This window comes from Patagioenas fasciata, chromosome W (genome assembly GCF_037038585.1).
Source record: "Patagioenas fasciata isolate bPatFas1 chromosome W, bPatFas1.hap1, whole genome shotgun sequence".
In the NCBI taxonomy this organism is placed as follows: Eukaryota; Metazoa; Chordata; class Aves; order Columbiformes; family Columbidae; genus Patagioenas; species Patagioenas fasciata.
The window spans coordinates 13,230,309-13,249,824 of NC_092559.1; positions in this window are offsets into that span (position 1 = coordinate 13,230,309).

Sequence of the window (19,516 nt, forward strand, 5' to 3'; positions counted from 1 at the left end):
TAACACTGGCACTAAACCATGTCCCTAAGAACCTCATCTACACATCTTTTAAACGCCTCCAGGGATGGTGACTCTACCACTTCCCTGAGCAGCCTGTTCCAGTGCTTCACAACTCTTTCCATGAAAGAATATTTCTTAATATCCAATCTAAACCTCCCCTAGTGCAACTTGAGACCATTCACTCTTGTCCTATTACTTGCTACTTGGGAGAAGACACCAACACCCTCCATGCTACAACCTTCTTTCAGGTAGTTGTAGAGTGTGATAAGGTCTCCTCTCAGCCTCCTTTTCTCCAGGTTAAACAACCCCAGTTCCCTCAGCCTCTGCTCATAAGACTTGTTCTCTAGGCACTTCACCAGCTTTGTCACCCTCCTCTGAACTCTCTCCAGTACCTCAATGTCTTCTTTGTAGTGAGGGGCCCAATAATGAATGCAGTATTCAAGGTGTGGCCTCACCAGTGCCCAGTACAAAGGGACAATCACTTCCTTAGTCCTGCTGGCCACAGTGTTCTTGATACAAGCCAGGATGCTGTTGGCCTTTTTGGCCACCTGAGCACACTGATAGCTCATATTCAATCGGCTGTTGATCAACACCCTCAGATCACTCTCTGCCAGGCAGTTTTCCAGCCACTCTTCCCTGAGCCTGTAGCATCACATGGGGTTGTTGTGACCCAAGTGCAGGACCAGGCACTTGGCCTTGTTAAACCTCATACAATTGGCCTCAGTTCATTAATCCAGCTGGTCCAGATCCCTCTGTTGAGCCTTCCTACCCTCAAGTAGATCAACACTCCCACCCAATTCGGTGTCATCTGCAAACTTAATGAGGGTGCACTCAATCCCCTCATCGAGATAATTGATAAAGAGATTAAACAGAACTGGCCCCAACACTGAGCCCTGGGGAACACCACTCATGAGTAGCCGCCAACTGGATTTGACTCCATTTACCACAACTTTTTGGGCCCAGCCATCCAGCCAGTTCTTTACCCAGCAAAGAATATGCCTGTCCAAGCCATGAGAAGACTCCAGGAGATTCTCCAGGAGAATGCTGTGGGAAACAGTGTCAAAGGCTTTACTGAAGTCTAGGTAGACAACATCCACAGCCTTTCCCTCATCCACTAAGTGGGTCACCTTGCCATAGAAGGAGAACAGGTTGGTCAAGCAGGACCTGCCTTTCATAAACCCATGCTGACTGGGTCTGATCGCTTGGTTGTCTTGTATGTGCAGCATGATGGCACTCAGGATGATCTGTTCCATGACTTTCCCTGGCACCAAGGTCAGACTGACAGACCTGTAATTCCCTGGATCCTCCTTTCAGCCCTTCTTGTAGATGGGAGTCACATTTTCCAACTTTCAATCAACTGGGATCTCCCCGGTTAGACAGGACTGCTGACAAAGGATTAAAAGTGGCTCAGTGAGCATCTCTACCAGCTCCCTCAGTATCCTTGGGTGGATCCCATCCAGCCCCACAGACTTGTGCATGTCTAAGTGGTGTAGCAAGTAACTAACCATTACCCCTTCATTCTGCTCCATATCCCTGTCTTCCAGCTGAGGGGACTGAGTACCTGGAACACAAATGATTTTACTATTAGACACTGAGGCAAAGAAGGCATTTAGTACCTCAGCTTTTCCCTCGTCCTCTGTTACTATGTTTCCCCCCACATCCACCGGAGGGTGGAGATTCTCCTTAGCCCTCCTTTTGTTGCTCAGGTATTTATAGAAACATTTTTTGTTGTCAGGATAGCAGTGGTCAGACTCAGCTCTAGTTGGGCTTCAGCCCTTCTAATTTTCTCCCTGCATAGCCTCACAATATCCTTGTAGTCCTCCTGAGTTGCCTGTGCCTTCTTCCAAAGGTCATAAATTCTCCGTTTTTATTTTTTCTTGAGTTCCAGCCAAAGCTCTCTGTTCAACCAGGCCAGTCTTTTTCCCTGCCGGCTCGTCTTTTGGGACAGCCTTCTCCTGCACCTTTAAGATTTCCTTCTTGAAGAATGTTCAGCCTTCCTGGACTCCTTTGTCCTTCTGGACTGCCTCCCAAGGGACTCTGTCACCCAGCCTCCTAAACAGATCAAAGTCTGCCCTTTGGAAGTCCAAGGTAGCAGTTCTATGAATCCCCCTCCTTTTCCAAAAATGGAAAACTCGATCATTTCATGATTGCTGTGCCCAACAAAACCTCCAACCATCACATCACCCACAAGTCCTTCTCTGTTCACAAACAGGTCCAGTGGGGCACCTTCCCTGGTTGGCTCACTGACCAACTGTGTCAGGAAGTTGTCTCCAGGAGCCTCCAAGACTGTTTTCTCTCTGCTGTGTTATATTTCCAGCAGACATTTGGTAAGTTGAAGTCCCTCATGAGAACTAGGGTTAGCGATCATGAGACTTCTCCCATCTGCCTGCAGAATATTTTATTTGCCTCTTTTTGCTAGTTGGGTGATCTGTAACATACTCCCATCACAATATCTGCCTTGCTGGTTTTCTGATTCTTACCCATAAACACTCAACCCTATCATCACCACCATCAAGCTCTAGACAGTCAAAATGCTCTCAAACATACAGGGCTATTCCACCTCTTCTCCTTCCTTGCCTATCCCTTCTGAAGAGTTTATAGATATCCATCCAGTTCCTGAGATCAGCTGATCAGTACCAGCTCAGCGGGTCCCAATTAAGCAAAATCTTCGAGGTACAGAGAAGCCTTTTTTTTTTCTCTGAGTTGGGCACTTTCGTTCTCGAGAGACCCAGAAGCTCCCGGCAGCCCTTGCAAGAGCAGGTGATGTGGAGTGGGCGTTACCACGGTGAGGGCGATCACACCCCCGCCCCTTGCCTTGAAAAAGCCTCTGGGAGGGCAATAAGGCATCACTGCTCGCCAGGCACTAGGAGGGGCAACCAGCTTGTGACGCGGGTGAGTAACACCCACACTGTGCTGCAGCAGCGCGTGTATAACTCATGCACTAGGGTGCACAGGTTGTCACTTTTTGCTTGTTAGACCCTCTCACTTATTGCCACTGTCCCAGACCGCTGCCGACCATGGTGACCTCCAGAAAGAGAACTTGTCTCAAAAAGACTGTAGCAATTCAGACTGACTGCCTGCTCCGAACCGTGGCTGTTCAGGTTTCCGGTTGCAGGGAATGCCAGAGCCTACTGCTGCCGGGGGAGGACAGCCAACATTCTACCTGCGTGAGGTGTGAGCAGATGCAAGATCTGCTCATCATGGTCACAAAACTTAAGGAAGAGGTCGTGATGCTGAGGTCCATCAGGGAGTGTGAAAAGGAGATCGACTGGTGGAGTAACTCCCTGGTGTGCCACTCAGAGAGGCTTCAGGGGGTTCCCCCTCAGAAGGTGATGGACCCCCTGCCCTGTCGGGAAGAGGGGGAAGACCCAAGACAGCCCCTGCCCTGTTGCTGTTGGGCAGAGGTAGAGCACCAAAAAGATGAGGAGGGTTGGAAGCTAGTTCCAGTTAGGCGCCGCAGGCAACCCCCCTCCCTACCTGCTTTGCTTCCCCAGGTGCCCCTCCGTAATAGGTTTGAGGCCTAGATCTTGAAGAAGAGGTAGGTGAGGATGTGGTGGAAGGCCCGCCTACAAGGTCACATAGAAAGAGGCAGTTGACTCCATGCCTCAAGACGGCCTCCAATAAGAAAGAAAGAAGGGTAATTCTAGTAGGCAATGCCCTTCTGAGAGGGACGGAGGACCCAATATGCAGAGTTGACCCTCATCGTAGGGAAGTTTGTATTCTACCTGGAGCCTGGATCAGGGACATCAATAGGACTCTCCCCAACCTGGTGCACCCAACAGACTACTAGCCACTGCTGATCTTCCAGACAGGTGGGGAGGAAGCTGCATCCTGCAGTCTGAGGGGAATAAAGAAAGATTTCAAGGCCTTGGGATGGATGGTAAAAGAGTCTGGGGCTCAAGTGATTTTTCTCTTTCCTCCTTCCAGTTTTGGGTGATGACATGGAATGGAATAGAAAAATTCAGTCCATAAACAACTGGCTACAAAACTGGTGTTACAGGCAGGGCTTTGGTTTCTTTGATAACGGCTGGTTTCACAAGACACCAGTCCAGACAGCGATACACGGGAAAGGTTTATCTCCCAGGGGCAAAAGGATGCTGGGACGGGAATTAGCAGGACTCATTTGGAGAGCTTTAACCTACACTCGAAGGGGAATGGGGTTGTAGCTGGGCTTGCATCAGTGGGGCAGCACTCTAGAGTTGGTGAAGGCTGGGAGGCCTCCCACCCCCCTAGGGTGAAATCGGTGTACACAGCTCGCTCTCTGAAATGCCTGTGCACAGCATGGGGAATAAGCAGGAGTTAGAAACCTGTGTTCAGGCAGGAGATTATGACCTGGCGGCAATTATGGAGACGTGGTGGGACAGTTCACATGACTGGAATGTGGTCATGGATGGCTATGTCCTTTTCAGGAAAGACAGGCCAGCCAGGCGTGGTGGTGGAGTTGCTCTTTACGTGAGAGAGCAACTACAATGTTTTGAGTACTGTCCAGGCATGGATGAGGAGTGAGTTGAGAGTCTATGGGTGAAAATTAAGGGGCAGGTGGGCAGGGGTGATACTGTTGTAGGTGTCTATTACAGGCCACCAGATCAGGGTGAGGAAGTTGATGAGGCCTTCTACAGGTAGCTGAGAGCAGCCTCACAATCACAGGCCCTGGTTGTGGTGGGGGATTTTAACTACCCTGCTGTTTGCTGGAAGGATTACTCAGCCAGCCAGCCACAGTCTAGGAGGTTCCTCCAGTGCCTTGATGATAACTTTCTGTTGCAAATGGTGGAGGAGCCAACCAGGAGAGGTGCACTGCTGGATCTCATCCTCACTAACAAGGAGGGTCTGGTTGAAGCGGTGAAGGTTGAGGGCTGCCTGGGTTGCAGAGACCGTGAAATGGTGGAGTTCAGGATCTTGTGTGTCAGGAAAAGAATAGCAAGCAGAATTACAACCCTGGAATTTAGCAGGGCAAACTTGGGCCTTTTCAAGCAATTGCTAGGGGAAATCCCATGGGCAAGGCTGCTTGAAGGTAAAGGGGCCCAAGATAGTTGGTTAGTGTTCAGGGACTGCTTCTACAAGGCTCAAGATCAGTGTTGGAAAGTAAAACGTGGGAAAGCAAGATGTGCGGTTCCAGCCATCTGGATGATAAAGGAAGATCAATACTAAAATGACCATCTGGACGGTCAAAGACATAATACTGACATAATAATATATAAAGGGCCTTGGACAGATTATTTTGAAGTATGTTTCTCATAATTGTAAAAAATTATAGCCCAGACTCGCGAGAATGGTATCTCGGGCCGGATAACCGCCCCCAAGTGCATGGGATGTGTCCTTGGGCCTGGTCTGTGAATGAATGGAAAAACAAGTGAGACAAACTTCACATGAGTTGAGTGTGGTTTTAATAGCAATTAGTGGAAAAACACCTTTTGTAAACACCTTAGTCCAGGCCCGTACCTGTAAATCCTATCAATTGTGTGCATACAAATCCAGCACATCGAGATGAGACACAGCCTATCACAGGGTTACGCAATTCTGGATACTGGAATAAAGCTAGCGTGCTAGAAAGAAAAATTACAGCTACTACACACAAAATTTTACCATCACATTCACGCAGTAAAGAACTAAATTACTCATGATCTTCTGTATTATCACAAAATGCACATTTTGAGTCAACGGATTCTCATGATTTAACAGACTGTGAACTTATCGTACCATATAACAAAGGCCTACCAAAATTGCAACATGCTTAAACAGATACCCACAAAGAAAACAGGTTAATAAGGAAAGCATCTTGCAGACTTTAACAAGTTTTCTGACCTGTGTGTTATCAGTTAATTCTCTCTCAGCTTGTTGAAGTTCAAATCGCCCCGCCTGTAAAACCGTCTGAAAAGATTTAATGATTTCTTGTCCGAGTGCTTTCCTATGTTTTAAAACACCTCCCGATACCAATTTTTTAGGAACACAACTGAAAACAATCATTCCTGACCCCATCTTGCAAGTAAAAACCTTGAGAAGAGGGAGGGAGGGGGGTAAACACTGGGCTGCTTGCAGCGTGAGTGGGAAAAGCAGGGAGAAGGTTTTACGGCGGACTTAAAAACAACTAATAAAAAAATTAACTCGCATTCCTGACAAGCTGCTTGATTTTCAGAGAGGCAATACACAGGAGCACATAATATGTACTGTGAAACTCGCAAATAACATGCTGATAGCAAACATTAGTGTTCTCTACTGCTAATTTCAACACCAGTGCTTCCTTAGCTTCTAAGTTTTCAACCTGCTTATTGATGGCCTCTTGAAGGTGGTCAATAAATTGCATGTAATTCTCATTGGGACCCTGATTAATAGTTGCAAATAATTTGGCTGCTTTGTTGGTTTCAGGCACCTCTCTCATAGCTTGATATGCAAGGTCTGCTGACTGCCTCAGGATTTCAGAAACTAATTGCGCCTCCAATTGTGGTGCCTCTAATTAGTGTCTGTTCCAAGAGTTGGGGGATACCTGCCCCTTTCAATTAATCCCCATCGTTCTGTCCTAAATGATCTATAGCTGTTATATTGCATAGGTCTACTTTTGCTTGAGTCTTTCATGGTTCTTATCTGATTTCAGAGCAACTCACACACATACTCCTTTAACTTTCCAAGAAAATGCTGCAAACCCTCATCCTCTTCCGAGTCATCAGGTAACACGGACTTGAACGGTCAGAACAGTGCACATTCTCTCCAATACTTTCTAGCATCATAATTATTCATATAACCTGAGTTCCCAAGCGCATCCCCTTTCCCGACACAATCAGCATGACCGCATTGATGACTGTTGGATTCATTCGCTAATACCTGATCTGATATTTCACACAGTTCTTTTGCCCAGTTCTTATCCGGCGACTCCTTCTGCTCTCTCATGGAAGTTGGAGAGTTAAAAGGTGGTAAAAGCAGATACAAATTGGTAAAAAGACTTGTTTACAACTTTAGCATTCTCAGCTTTCACAGGTTCTTTGGGCAAGTTGTCTGATTCCAATCCTTTTGACTTGCTGTTCTCATCAGGGTTTGCTAATAGTTGTAGGAGGACACCCGCTCGGCATTTTTCCTCCCCCCCGCCCCGGACTGCTGAACAATCAGAGGTGTTGAAAGCACAGCAGGGGATGGAGTAGAGAAGGTATCAAAGACACGAACCGGGTAAGCTTCACAACGACTTTCAGGATTCTTATCAGGCTGCAACGCTACAAAAACTCCAGCAGCAGCAGACCGTTCAGCCTTAAAATCTTTTATAAGCTTCCATGTAGTTACTAATGATTTAGCTTCTTTAACATCTCCATTGCTGACCTTATTCCATAATTTCTGCCTTATATCGTCCCAAAGTTCAAGTTTAAAAGCCTTCTCGGTTTCTCCCAGGTAGCTGTTAATTCTACACCAAACTAACGGTCTACGTATGTTACTTTCTTCCTATTTAAGTCCTCTCACAGAAAGAATATGCAGGAGGAGCTTAACTACGGCTTGTTCTTCAGAAAATACATTTTGCTCCATAACTTCACTCTTCCCTCCTCCTGCCCTCAGCCGCTCACCTTTTCCGGTGATCCGTCGACGAATTTATCCCCGGGACATCCGTACGCCTCTGTCCAGTCTCCAGTCCAGGTGAACCGCCTCCGGCTGGGCCGCTCCAGGCTTTTCCCTGATTGTAGTGAGACGCCATTCAGAGTATCACGTCGGGGTCACCATTTTTTGGAACGATAAAGGACTCAGCATTCTGATTCAATGTGAATCACACAAAGCCATTTATTACAGAAACAAACCTCCTTATATATGCAACTGTTCTCTGATCATGCGTCCACGCTCCAAGCATGCATTTGCTAATTGGATATCATCTATGTTCACGAGCTGTCCACGTGCTGAAGTCTCACTGCTGACAGGTCTGTTGATTTACACCATGTTGGGGCCTTGTTATTTCGAAGATGCTTCTCTCCCACGGCAGGTCCTGTTTCCAGCCTTGAAATTCCTGGCTGGTTCGGTAACAAATCTCCATCTAACAGCAACCCCTCTACAGCGCTGGATGGCAGCACAGCCTTCTGGTGTGTCAGCCACTCCTCCCAGCTTAGTGTCATCAGCAAACCTGCTGATAGTACACTCAATTCTCTCATCTAAATTGTTAATGAATATATTGAATAATACTGGCCCCAATACTGACCCCTGAGGCACTCCACTAGATACTGGCCTCCAACTAGACTCCGCACCATTGACCACCACTCTCTGGCTTCTCTCCTTAAGCCAGTTTGCAATTCATCTCACTACTCTATTGTCCAGACCACACCTCCTCAATTTAGCTGTGAGGATGCTGTGAGAGACTGTATCAAACTCTTTGCTGAAGTCAAGGTAGACCACATCCACCACTCTGCCATCATCCATCCACCTTGTTACATTCTCATAAAAGGCTGTGAGGTTGGTCAAGCATGACTTACCCTTGGTAAAGCCATGCTGACTGCCCCTAATAACCCTCTTATCCTTGATATGCCTTGAGATGGCATCAAGGACAAGCTGTTCCATTACTCTCCCAGGGATGGAGGTGAGGCTGACCGGTCTATAATTACCCGGGTCCTCCTTCTTGCCCTTTTTGAAGACTGGAGTGACATTTGCTTTCCTCCAATCCTCGGGCACCTCTCTCGTTTCCCAAGACTTGGCAAAGATGATGGAGAGCGGTCCAGCAATTACTTCAGCCAGCTCCCTCAGCACCCACGGATGCATCCCATCTGGACACATGGATTTATGGATGTCCAGACTATTTAATAGCTCCCTAACCCAGTCCTCATCAACTAAAGCAAACTCCTCCATTGACCTGGCTTCATCCGGGGTCTCAGAGGTACAGGGCTCCCCAGGACAGCCTCCGACAGAGTAGACAGAGACAAAGAAGGCATTCAGTAATTCTGCCTTCTCTGTATCTTCTGTCACCAGGGCACCCACCCCATTCATCAGTGGGCCTACATTGCCTGTAGTATTAGTTTTATCTGCTATGTATTTGAAAACGCTCTTTTTGCTGTCCTTGACCCCTTTCACCAGGTTTAATTCTAAGGAGGCCTTGGTTATCCTAGCTGCCTTCCTACATCCTCTAACAGCAGCCTTATATTCCTCCCAAGTGGCCAGCCCCTGCTTCCATGGCGTGTATAAATTATTTCCTCGCATAATCGCGAGTGTGTTTTCCTCCTGTGCTTCCACATAAGCATGTGTAATATTCCGTGCACATTTGCAAGTGTATTTCTCCTTGCGGGATTGCGAGTGTATTATAAAGTAATCCTCGCAGAATCGGGAGTGTACACGTTTGTACTCAATACGAGTACGTGTATCCCTTTAAAATAATCCCACGTGTGTTCAGGCAAGTGTGTACTCTTCCCGGACTCAGGGACGGCTCTGGCATTGTTGTTGGTGAAGCCACGTGCATGCACACTGTGGACCTCCTGTTGTATTAGTTGCTGCCCCTTAATAATTTACTCAACTGACATCCGAACCTGTATTCCAGTCAGTTTGGAGAGCTAAAACCCCATCTTTCACCGGTCAATCTCCTGAACAATTTTACTGAATAAAAGATTGTTTTGGACCCTGTTGTCCCCTAACTAACTTTGGGGTTCCTCCATGACAGTCTCTGGCAGAGTAGACAGAGACAAAGAAGGCATTCAGTAACTCTGCCTTCTCTGTATCTTCTGTCACCAGGGCACCCACCTCGTTCATCAGTGAGCCTACGTTGCCTCTGGTGTTAGTTTTATCTATCTGCCACATATTTGAAAAAACTCTTTCTGTTGTCTTTGACCCCTCTCGCCAGGTTTAATTCTGAGGCCTTAGCTTTCCTAGTTGCCTCCCTATACCCTCTGACAACAGCCTTATATTCTCCCCAAGTGGCCAGCCCCTCCTTCCATGATCTATAAACTCTCCTCTTCCACTTGGGCTTACCCAGCAGCTCCCTGTTTAACCATGCTCCCTTCCTTGACTTCCTACGTGTCGGGATGCTCTGACCTTGAGCCCAGTAGAAGCAGTCCCTGAACACTAATCAACTATCTTGGGACCCTTTACCTTCAAGCAGCCTTGCCCATGGGATTTCCCCTAGCAATTGCTTGAAAAGGCCCAAGTTTGCCCTGCTGAAGTCCAGGGTTGCAATTCTGCTTGCTATTCTGTTCCTGCCACACAAGATCCTGAACTCTACCATTTCATGGTTGCTGCAACCCAGGCAGCCCTCAACCTTTACTGCTTCGACCAGACCCTCCTTGTTAGTGAGGATGAGATCCAGCATGCATCTCTCCTAGTTGGCTCCTCCACCATCTGCATGAGGAAGTTATCATCAGTGCGCTGGAGGAACCTCCTGGACTGTGTCTGGCTGGCTGAATGGTCCTTCCAGCAAACATCAGGGAAGTTAAAATCCCCCACCACAACCAGGGCCTGTGATTGTGAGGCTGCTCTCAGCTACCTGTAGAAGGCCTCATCAACTTCCTCACCCTGATCTGGTGGCCTGTAATAGACACCCACAACAGTATCACCCCTGCCATCCTGCCCCTTAATTTTCACCCATAGACTCTCAACTCGCCCCTCATCCGTGCCCGGACAATACTCAATACACTGTAGTTGCTCTCTCACGTAAAGAGCAACTCCACCACCACGCCTGACTGGCCTGTCTTTCCTGAAAAGGACATAGCCATCCATGACCACATTGCAGTCATGTGTGCTGTCCCACCATGTCTCCATAATTGCCACCAGGTCATAGTCTCCTGCCCAACCACAGGTTTCTAACTCATCCTGCTTATTCCCCATACTGCACGCATCGGTATACAGGCATTTCAGAGACTGAATTGAGCACACCGATTTCACCCTAGGGGTATGGGAGGCCTCCAGTTCCTGTTTGCTGTGGAGTCCAGACCAGGACTTTCCAGGTGCCTTCTCTGTAGCTGCTGGAGCAATGCTGGCTCCGCCATGGGCAGCACTGCGCCGCCCTGGGACATTCAGGATTGAATTTGTACATTTTGAATTGTTTTCTTTATTTATTAGTAGCATTAGTAAAGATTTTTTAACTTTTTCCAACATGCAAGTCTCTCTCCCTTTTCCTCCTATTGCCTTTCCTTGTTGGGGAGGGTTGGGGGTAACAGAGAGCATCTACTGTGGTTTACTGATGCCCTGTAGTAAATTATGCCAGATCTATTGGCCCCCATGTGGGGCTTGAAAACGCTAAAATTTGACACTAAAAAGGGGCAAAATGTGGAGATTTTGGTGTTTTTAATACTGTGGCGCAGATTCAATTTTTTGGCATGGTGCCAGCTCATAGGGTTGAGATGTTCACAGGTCTGTGTGCTTTAGACATCATCTAGTAGTATTAAAGTAGATTGAATTACATTGGTTTAAAGATGCTGTGGCATAAGTTGTATCAATTAGTCTCTACACTGTGTTCTGCACTACCTTATTTGTGCTGGTCATATTTCACTAATAGTTTTGTGCATTCTATTACATCTGGAAACTGGATGGTGGTGATGATTTTACTTTGTGGTTTGGCACTGGTTTATTTTATTATACTCCAGCCGATAATGAATTGATATTCATTACTGTTGTATCTAGAGAAACTTCCAGTAGAGATTAAAGAGAAATATACCTACCTTTGTTTCAATTCGATAAGCCAATCTATAGAAAAACTGACTAATAATACCTTTCCTTTTACGTTAGGACAGATTACAGATGTTTTTGAGAGCTTTGAATATCCTTGGAGTTTTGACCGTACTTTGTTGGTATTGTCAGGTTTGCTGAATGTGTGTCAGTTCATGCTAGTGATAAGAGAGATGAGGTTAAATAAGAGGATTGCATTTTTTCTAACTCCTGAGACTTATGTTGTGTTTGCTCAAGCCTCGGCAACAGGCATGGCTATGGCTGCTGCCCGCCCCAAATGGAGCAAGGCAGCGAAAGCTACCGTTACAGTACCCGTAACCCCCCTGACAGCCTCAGCAAGTGACAAAGCATCTCCAGCTCCTACACAGAGCAAAGCAGCTAAGGCTGTAAACCCCCCCGACTGCCGCTTCTCCAGTCTCAAAGACTGACAAGGCAGCTACTCTACCCCCCCACACTGTGCACTGCTGCTGCTGCAACCACAACAGCCACTGTAATTATGTCAATACTGGTGACAGTAATTTTCTGGAAATAAATCGAGATATGGTGAGCCCATGTTGGCATCAGTTGCTGGTGTTAAGAGAGTCGCAAGAAGGACTGCTCATGCTGCAGATGATGGCCAAGGGGCATAATCACCCCAAGAGGCATCCTCATCAACACAAGGAGGAGAGGAAGTGACCAATCAATCCTTTTCTCCAAGTGAGCAGAAAGATATGCGAAAAGACTTCAGTTGTCATGAAGGCGAGAATGTTGTAACCTGGCTACTCCAGTGCTGGGATAATGGAGCTGATGGTCTGGAACTAGAAGGTGGGAAAGTCAAGCAGCTGGGATCTCTGTCAAGGGATGCCACCCTTGATAGGGCAATTTCAAGAGAGAATGACCCCTCCACCCTCTGGAGTAGACTCCTGACAGCCATGAAGGCAAGGTTTCCCTTTAAGGAAGATGTTATATGTAATCCAGGGAAATGGTATACTATGGGAGAGACGTATCCAGTTCCTGAGAGAATTAGCTGTGTGGGAGATCTATTTTGAGCCAAACAGCCAAAAGGGGACAGACCCAGAAAGAATCCTTTGTACACGACCTTTGTGACACAGGTTTGTACAAAGCGCACCACTGGCATATGCTAAGTCATTGGCATCAATGATCTGGTCAGCTGCAGCTCAACAAAACATTGCTGAAGTGATTAAGCAGCTTCAGGACTTTGAGGACAGCCTTGCTAGCTCTTTATGAGGTTGTGCCTTGACTGTGGAGAAACTGTGTGAAAAATCTGATGACTGGTTTGAAAAGCTGTTGAACGAAATCATAGCACTCAGAGAAGACAAGTTCCATTCACAACCTGTACAAACCTATGTTTCAACTATTAGGAGAAGGTGTTTTCAGTCTCAAGAGAGAGGACAGAAGAAATACACAAAAAGAGGCACACTGTGGTTTTTCATACGTGACCAGGGAGAAAACATGAGGAGATGGGATGGAAGACCTACCTCAGAACTTCAGGAATAAGTACGTGGGTTAAAAGGGAAAAATACTAGGAAAATGGCTGCTCCAGTTTCCAGAAGGGGTAGAAGAGATTCTGATCCTCTTGAAGGAACCTCTAATTCATACCCAGAGACTGTGCATAACACAAATTAGAGGGGTCCTGCCTCCAGCCAAGCGGAGGAAAGGGACAACAGAGTTTATTGGACTGTGCAGATACAATGGCCTGGTACAACAGAACCCCAAGAGTACAAAGCTTTGGTAGACACTGGTGCTCAATGCATGATAATCCCCTCAAACTGTAAAGGAACACAATCCATCAGTATTTCTGGAGTGACTGAGGGATCCCAGGAACTGACTGCAGTAGAGGCTGAAATGAACCTAAGTGGAAAAAACTGGCAAAAGCATCCCATTGTGACTGGTCCAGATGCTCCATGTATCCTTGGCATAGACTACCTCAGGAGAGGGTATTTTAAGGACCCAAAAGGGTATTGGTGGGCATTTGGTATAGCAGCTGTGGACACTGAGAATATTGAACAGCTGTCTACTTTGCCTGGTCTCTCAGAGGACCCTTCTGCTGTAGGACTGCTGATGTTTGACGATCAGCAGGTGCCAATTGCTACCACGACGGTGCATCGCCGGCAATATCGCACCAATCGAGACTCTTTGATTCCTATCCAGAAGTTGATTCGTCAACTGACGAGCCAGGGTGTGATCAGTAAGATTCACTCACTTTTTAACAGCCCAATTTGGCCAATGCGTAAGTCTAGTGGAGAGTGGAGACTAACTGTAGACTATCGTGGCCTGAATGAAGTTACGCCACCATTGAGTGCTGCTGTGCCTGACATGTTAGAACTTCAATTTGAACTGGAGTCAAAGGCAGCTAAGTGGTATGACATAATTGACATTGCTAATGCATTTTTCTCTATTCCCTTAGCAGCAGAGTGCAAGCCGCAGTTTGCTTTCACCTGGAGGGGCATCCAGTACACATGGAGTCGCTTGCCCCAGGGATGGAAACACAGTCCTACCATCTGCTATGGACTGATCCAGACCACGCTGGAACAAGGTAAAGCTCCAGAACACTTGCAATATATTGACGACATCATTGTATGGGGCGACACAGAGAAAGAAGTCTTTGAGAAAGGTGTATGAATAATTCATATTCTTTTGGATGCTGGTTTTGCCATAAAATGAAGCAAGGTCAAGGGACCTGCACGAGAGATCCAGTTTTTAGGAACACTAACACATCAATAACCCTCGTGTCTTTTCTGCCACACTGCTCTCCATTTGCAAACCTCCACTGAGATGGCAGACAGAAGGGCCTTGCTAGCACCCAATCCCTCAAACATTGGGTTTGTCTCTACTGTACTTGGCTTTCTCCCCTTCCCCCTTCAAATCTAGGTTAAAGCTCTTTCAATGAGCCCTGCTAACTCCTGTCCAAGGATCCTTTCCCCCTTTGAGACAGGTGCAACCTATTTGTCTCCAGCAGGCTAGGTGTCATATAAACATGATCAAAAAGCCCAAATTTTTACTCCTGACACCAGTCCTGCAGACAGGTAATGATCTGCTGGGTCTTTTTGTATCTTCTGTGCTTGTAAATATCCCAAGGATGGGTATCAAGAGGATGGGACCAGACTCTTTTCAGTGGTTCCCAAGAATAGGATGAGGGGCAATGGGCAGAGGCTGAAGCATTGGAGGTTCCATGTAAACATGAAGAGAAACTTATTTACTTTGAGGGTCACAGAGCACTGGAACAGGCTGTCCAGAGAGGTTGTGGAGTCTCCTCTGGAGACATTAAAAAACCACCTGGACGCATTTCTGTGTGATCTGCTCTAGGTGAACCTGCTTTAGCAGATGGGTTGGACTAGACAATCTCCAGAGGTCCCTTCCAACTCCAACCATTCTGTGATTCCCTCATGATTCCGTGCAACTGGGTGGACAGAGGAGAACACTACTTGTGTTTATTGTTAGTAAAGCTTTTTTTTTTTTTTTAAACTTTCCAACTTGTCTCTCTCCCTTTTCTTCCTCTTCCTTAGTGGGGAGGGCAGGGGTTAATAGAGAGCATCTGCCACACTTTGTTGCCCTGCAGTAAACAGTGACACAAGTCCTGCCTGATCAACCTATTGACCTTGATGGAGTGAGTACATCAGTGGACAAAGGAAGGGCTATGGATGTCATTTATCTTGACTTCTGTAAAGCCTTTGACATGGTCCCACACAACATCCTTCCCTCTAAATTGGAGAGATATGGATTTGATGGGTGAACTGTTCAGTGGATGAGGAGTTGACTGGATATTCACATCCAGGGGGTAGTGGTTAATGGCTCAGTGTCTGGATGGACACTGGTTACAAGTCTGTACTGGGACCAGTACTATTTAATATCTTCATCAGTGACATAGACAGCGGGATTGCATGCAGCCTCGGCAAGTTTGTGGAGTACACCAAGCTGAGTGGTGCCGTTGACACACCTGAGGGATGGGATGCCATCTACAGGGACCTGGGCAAGCTTCAGAAGTGGGCCCATGCAAACCTCATGAGGTTCAACAAGGCTAAGTGCAAGGTCATGTACCTGGGTCAGGGCAACCCCCGGTATCAATACAGGTTGATGAATGAAGGGATTGAGAGCAGCCCTGCAGAGAAGGACTTGGGGGTACTGGTGGATGAAAGATTGGACATGAGCCAGCAATGTGCACTTGCAGCCCAGAAGGGCTATTGTATCTTGGACTGCATCAAAAGAAGCGTGGCCAGCAGGTTGAGGGAGATGATTCTGTCCCTCTGCTCTGGTGAGACCCCACCTCAAGTACTGCATCATTACTTATTACAGGAAAGATATGGACCTGTTGGAGAGGGTCCAGAGGAGGGCCACAAAAATGATCAGAGGGATGGAACACCTCTCCTATGAGAACAGGTTGAGAGAGATGGGGTTGTTCAGCCTCGAAAAGAGAAGGCTCCAGGGAGACCTTATTGAGGCCTTTCAGTACTTAAAAGCGGCCTGTTACAATAAGACAAAGGGTAATGGTTTTAAACTAAAGAAGGGGAGATTCAGGCTAGACATGAGGAAGAATTTTTTTACAATGGGGGTGGTAAAACACTGGAACGGGTTACCCAGAGAGGCGGTAGGTGCCCCATCCCTGGAGACATTCAAGGCTGGGCTGGACAGGGCTCTGAGTAACTTGATCTAGTTGAAGATGTTCTTGCAGTAGGGTTGGACTAGATGACCTTTGATGGTCCTTTCCAATCTAAACTATTCTATGATTTTATGATCTATAGGATCAACCTCTAGAGAACTTGAATCTAACCGTTTTCACTAATGGATTTTCATACTATGTGATTGGAAAATGACACACGGGCTATGCAATGGTGAGAAAGTACTTGAAGAAGAACCTCTACAACTCCCAGTGAGTGCCCAATCAGCGGGTAAGTATTTATACCGACTTTAAATATGCCTTCAGATTGTGTCATGCAACAAGTATGCTATGGAAAGAATAGGATTCCTTAACACAGCAGAAAATAAATATTTCTGAAGGAACTGGAATCCAAATGTTGTTTGAAGCTATTAAGCTTTCAAGGGAAATCACAGCAGTATACTGTACTAAACAACACTTATAAAATTTTAGATATACAGTGACAGTTACATGTTCCATATCATCTGCAGTCCTCAGAACAGGTAGAAAGAATGAACAGGACTCCTAAAAATAAAATGGCTTGAACATGTAGCCAAGTGGGTTTGAAATAGATAAAGTTTTTAAAAATAGTGCTATGGGAATAAAGGCCGCTGTTAGAGGACGTAGGAAGACAGCTAGGATAGCCAAGGCCTCCTTAGAATTACAGCTGGCGAGAGGGGTCAAGAACAGCAAAAAGAACTTTTTCAAATACATAGCAGATAAAACTAATACCAGAGACAATGTAGGCCCACTGATGAATGGAGTGGGTGCCCTGGTGGCAGAAGATACAGAGAAGGCAGAATTACTGAATGCCTTCTTTGTCTCTGTCTACTCCGCTGGAGGCTGTCGTGGGGGACCCTGTACCCCTGAGACCCCGGATGAAGCCAGGTCAATGGAGGAGTTTGCTTTAGTCGATGAGGACTGGGTTAGGGAGCAATTAAATAGTCTGGACATCCATAAATCCATGGGTCCAGATGGGATGCATCCGCGGGTGCTGAGGGAGCTGGCTGAAGTAATTGCTGGACCGCTCTCCATCATTTTTGCCAAGTCTTGGGAAACGGGTGAGGTGCCCGAGGATTGGAGGAAAGCAAGTGTCACTCCAGTCTTCAAAAAGGGCAAGAAGGAGGACCCGGGTAATTATAGACCGGTCAGCCTCACCTCTGTCCCTGGGAAAGTAATGGAACAGCTTGTCCTTGGTGTCATCTCAAGGCATATCAGGGATAAGAGGGTCATTAGGGGCAGTCAGCACGGCTTTACCAAGGGTAGGTCATGCTTGACCAACCTCATAGCCTTTTATGAGAATGTAACAAGGTGGATGGATGATGGCAGAGCGGTGGATGTGGTCTACCCTGACTTCAGTAAAGCCTTTGACACAGTCTCTCACAGCATCCTCACAGCTAAATTGAGGAGGTGTGGTCTAGACACTAGAGTAGTGAGGTGGGTTGCAAACTGGCTTAAAGAGAGAAGCCAGAGAGTGGTGGTCAATGGTGCGGAGTCTAGTTGGAGGCCAGTATCTAGTGGAGTGCCTCAGGGGTCAGTACTGGGGCCAATATTATTCAATATATTCATTAACGATTTGGACGAGGGAATTGAGTGTACTATCAGCAAGTTTGCTGATGACACTAAGCTGGGAGGAGTGGCTGACACGCCAGAAGGCTGTGCTGCCATCCAGCGGGATCTGGACAGGCTGGAGAGTTGGGCGGGGAATAACCTGATGAAATTTAACAAGGGAAAGTGTAGAGTCCTGCATCTGGGCAGGAACAAGTCCAGGTTCCAGTATAGGTTGGGAAATTACATATTAGAGAGCAGTGTAGGGGAAAGGGACCTGGGGGTCCTGGTGGACAGCAGGATGACCATGAGCCAGCACTGTGCCCTTGTGGCCAGGAAGGCCAATGGCATCCTGGGGTGTATTACAAGGGGAGTGGTCAGTAGATCGAGAGAGGTCCTCCTTCCCCTCTACTCCGCCCTGGTGAGACCCCATCTGGAATATTGTGTCCAGTTCTGGGCCCCTCAGTTCAAGAAGGACAGGGAACTGCTGGAGAGGGTCCAGCGTAGGGCAACAAAGATGATTAAGGGAGTGGAGCACCTCCCTTATGAAGAAAGGCTGAGAGAGCTGGGTCTCTTTAGTTTGGAGAAGAGGAGACTGAGGGGTGACTTTATTAATGTTTATAAATATATAAAGGGTGAGTGCCGTGAGAATGGAGCCAGGCTCTTCTCAGTGGCAAACAATGATAGGACAAGGAGTAATGGGATCAAGCTGGAACACAAGAAGTTCCACTTAAATTTGAGAAGACATTCAAGGCCCGCCTGGACATGTTCCTGTGCGACCTCACCTAGGCGTTCCTGCTCCAGCAGGGGGATTGGACTATATGATCTTTCGAGGTCCCTTCCAATCCCAAACATACTGTGATACTGTGATACTGTGATATTAGAAATACCCCTCAACAACCTCTAGGGTTGTCACTAGCAGAAACAGTGTTTAGCAGACATTTAGCTGTATCTGGGACTTTTGTCCCACTAGGACTAAACTCTTAAATGAATGGTTGATCCAGTATGTTTTATATATGCAACAAGACGTTGAAGGAAAAAGAAGTATGCTCAGTGGTATCAACCCACACCACTTGAAATATAGTTACGTGGCAGAAAGCCTGGGGAAGAAGTGTTAATTAAGGTGTTTTCACAAAAATCCAAATTATAACCTCGAAGGGAGTGGCCATATATTGTCCTACTATGTTCTTATTTTGTTGTTGTTTTCTTATTTTAAGTTTTAGGAAGAGAAAATTGGATACACCATTCTCATGTCAAGCAGGTCATGAATAGCCAACCAGCTAACGAATGACTATATTTGGAAGAATCCATACACTGAAAAGACTAAGTGGTAAATCTCACTACTCTTGGTGCTTTTAACCATGATGACCACTGCAGCATGACTAAGTATAAAATCGATGGGTAACCCACTGTAGTACAAAGTTAACAGGACTAAAGGGGAGGTAGTTCATAGATTTTTATGGGGCAGGTATCTAAACTCCTGAAAACCCCCTGGAACTCTACTCCTATATATTGGAAAGGGATGTGTTTGTATAAGAACCCTTTGCGATTTTTTATCCATAGATAACATCACTGTAGAGACAAATAATCATTAAAATACTTGTGCTTGTGGCTTTGCTGACATTGTAGGATGTGGTTTCAGTTATCCAGTTTCCATTATGTCTTATCAACTGTTACAGTCCAATTATACCTTAGTTCCTACTTCCTATCCCCATTAGAATGAATCCTGCA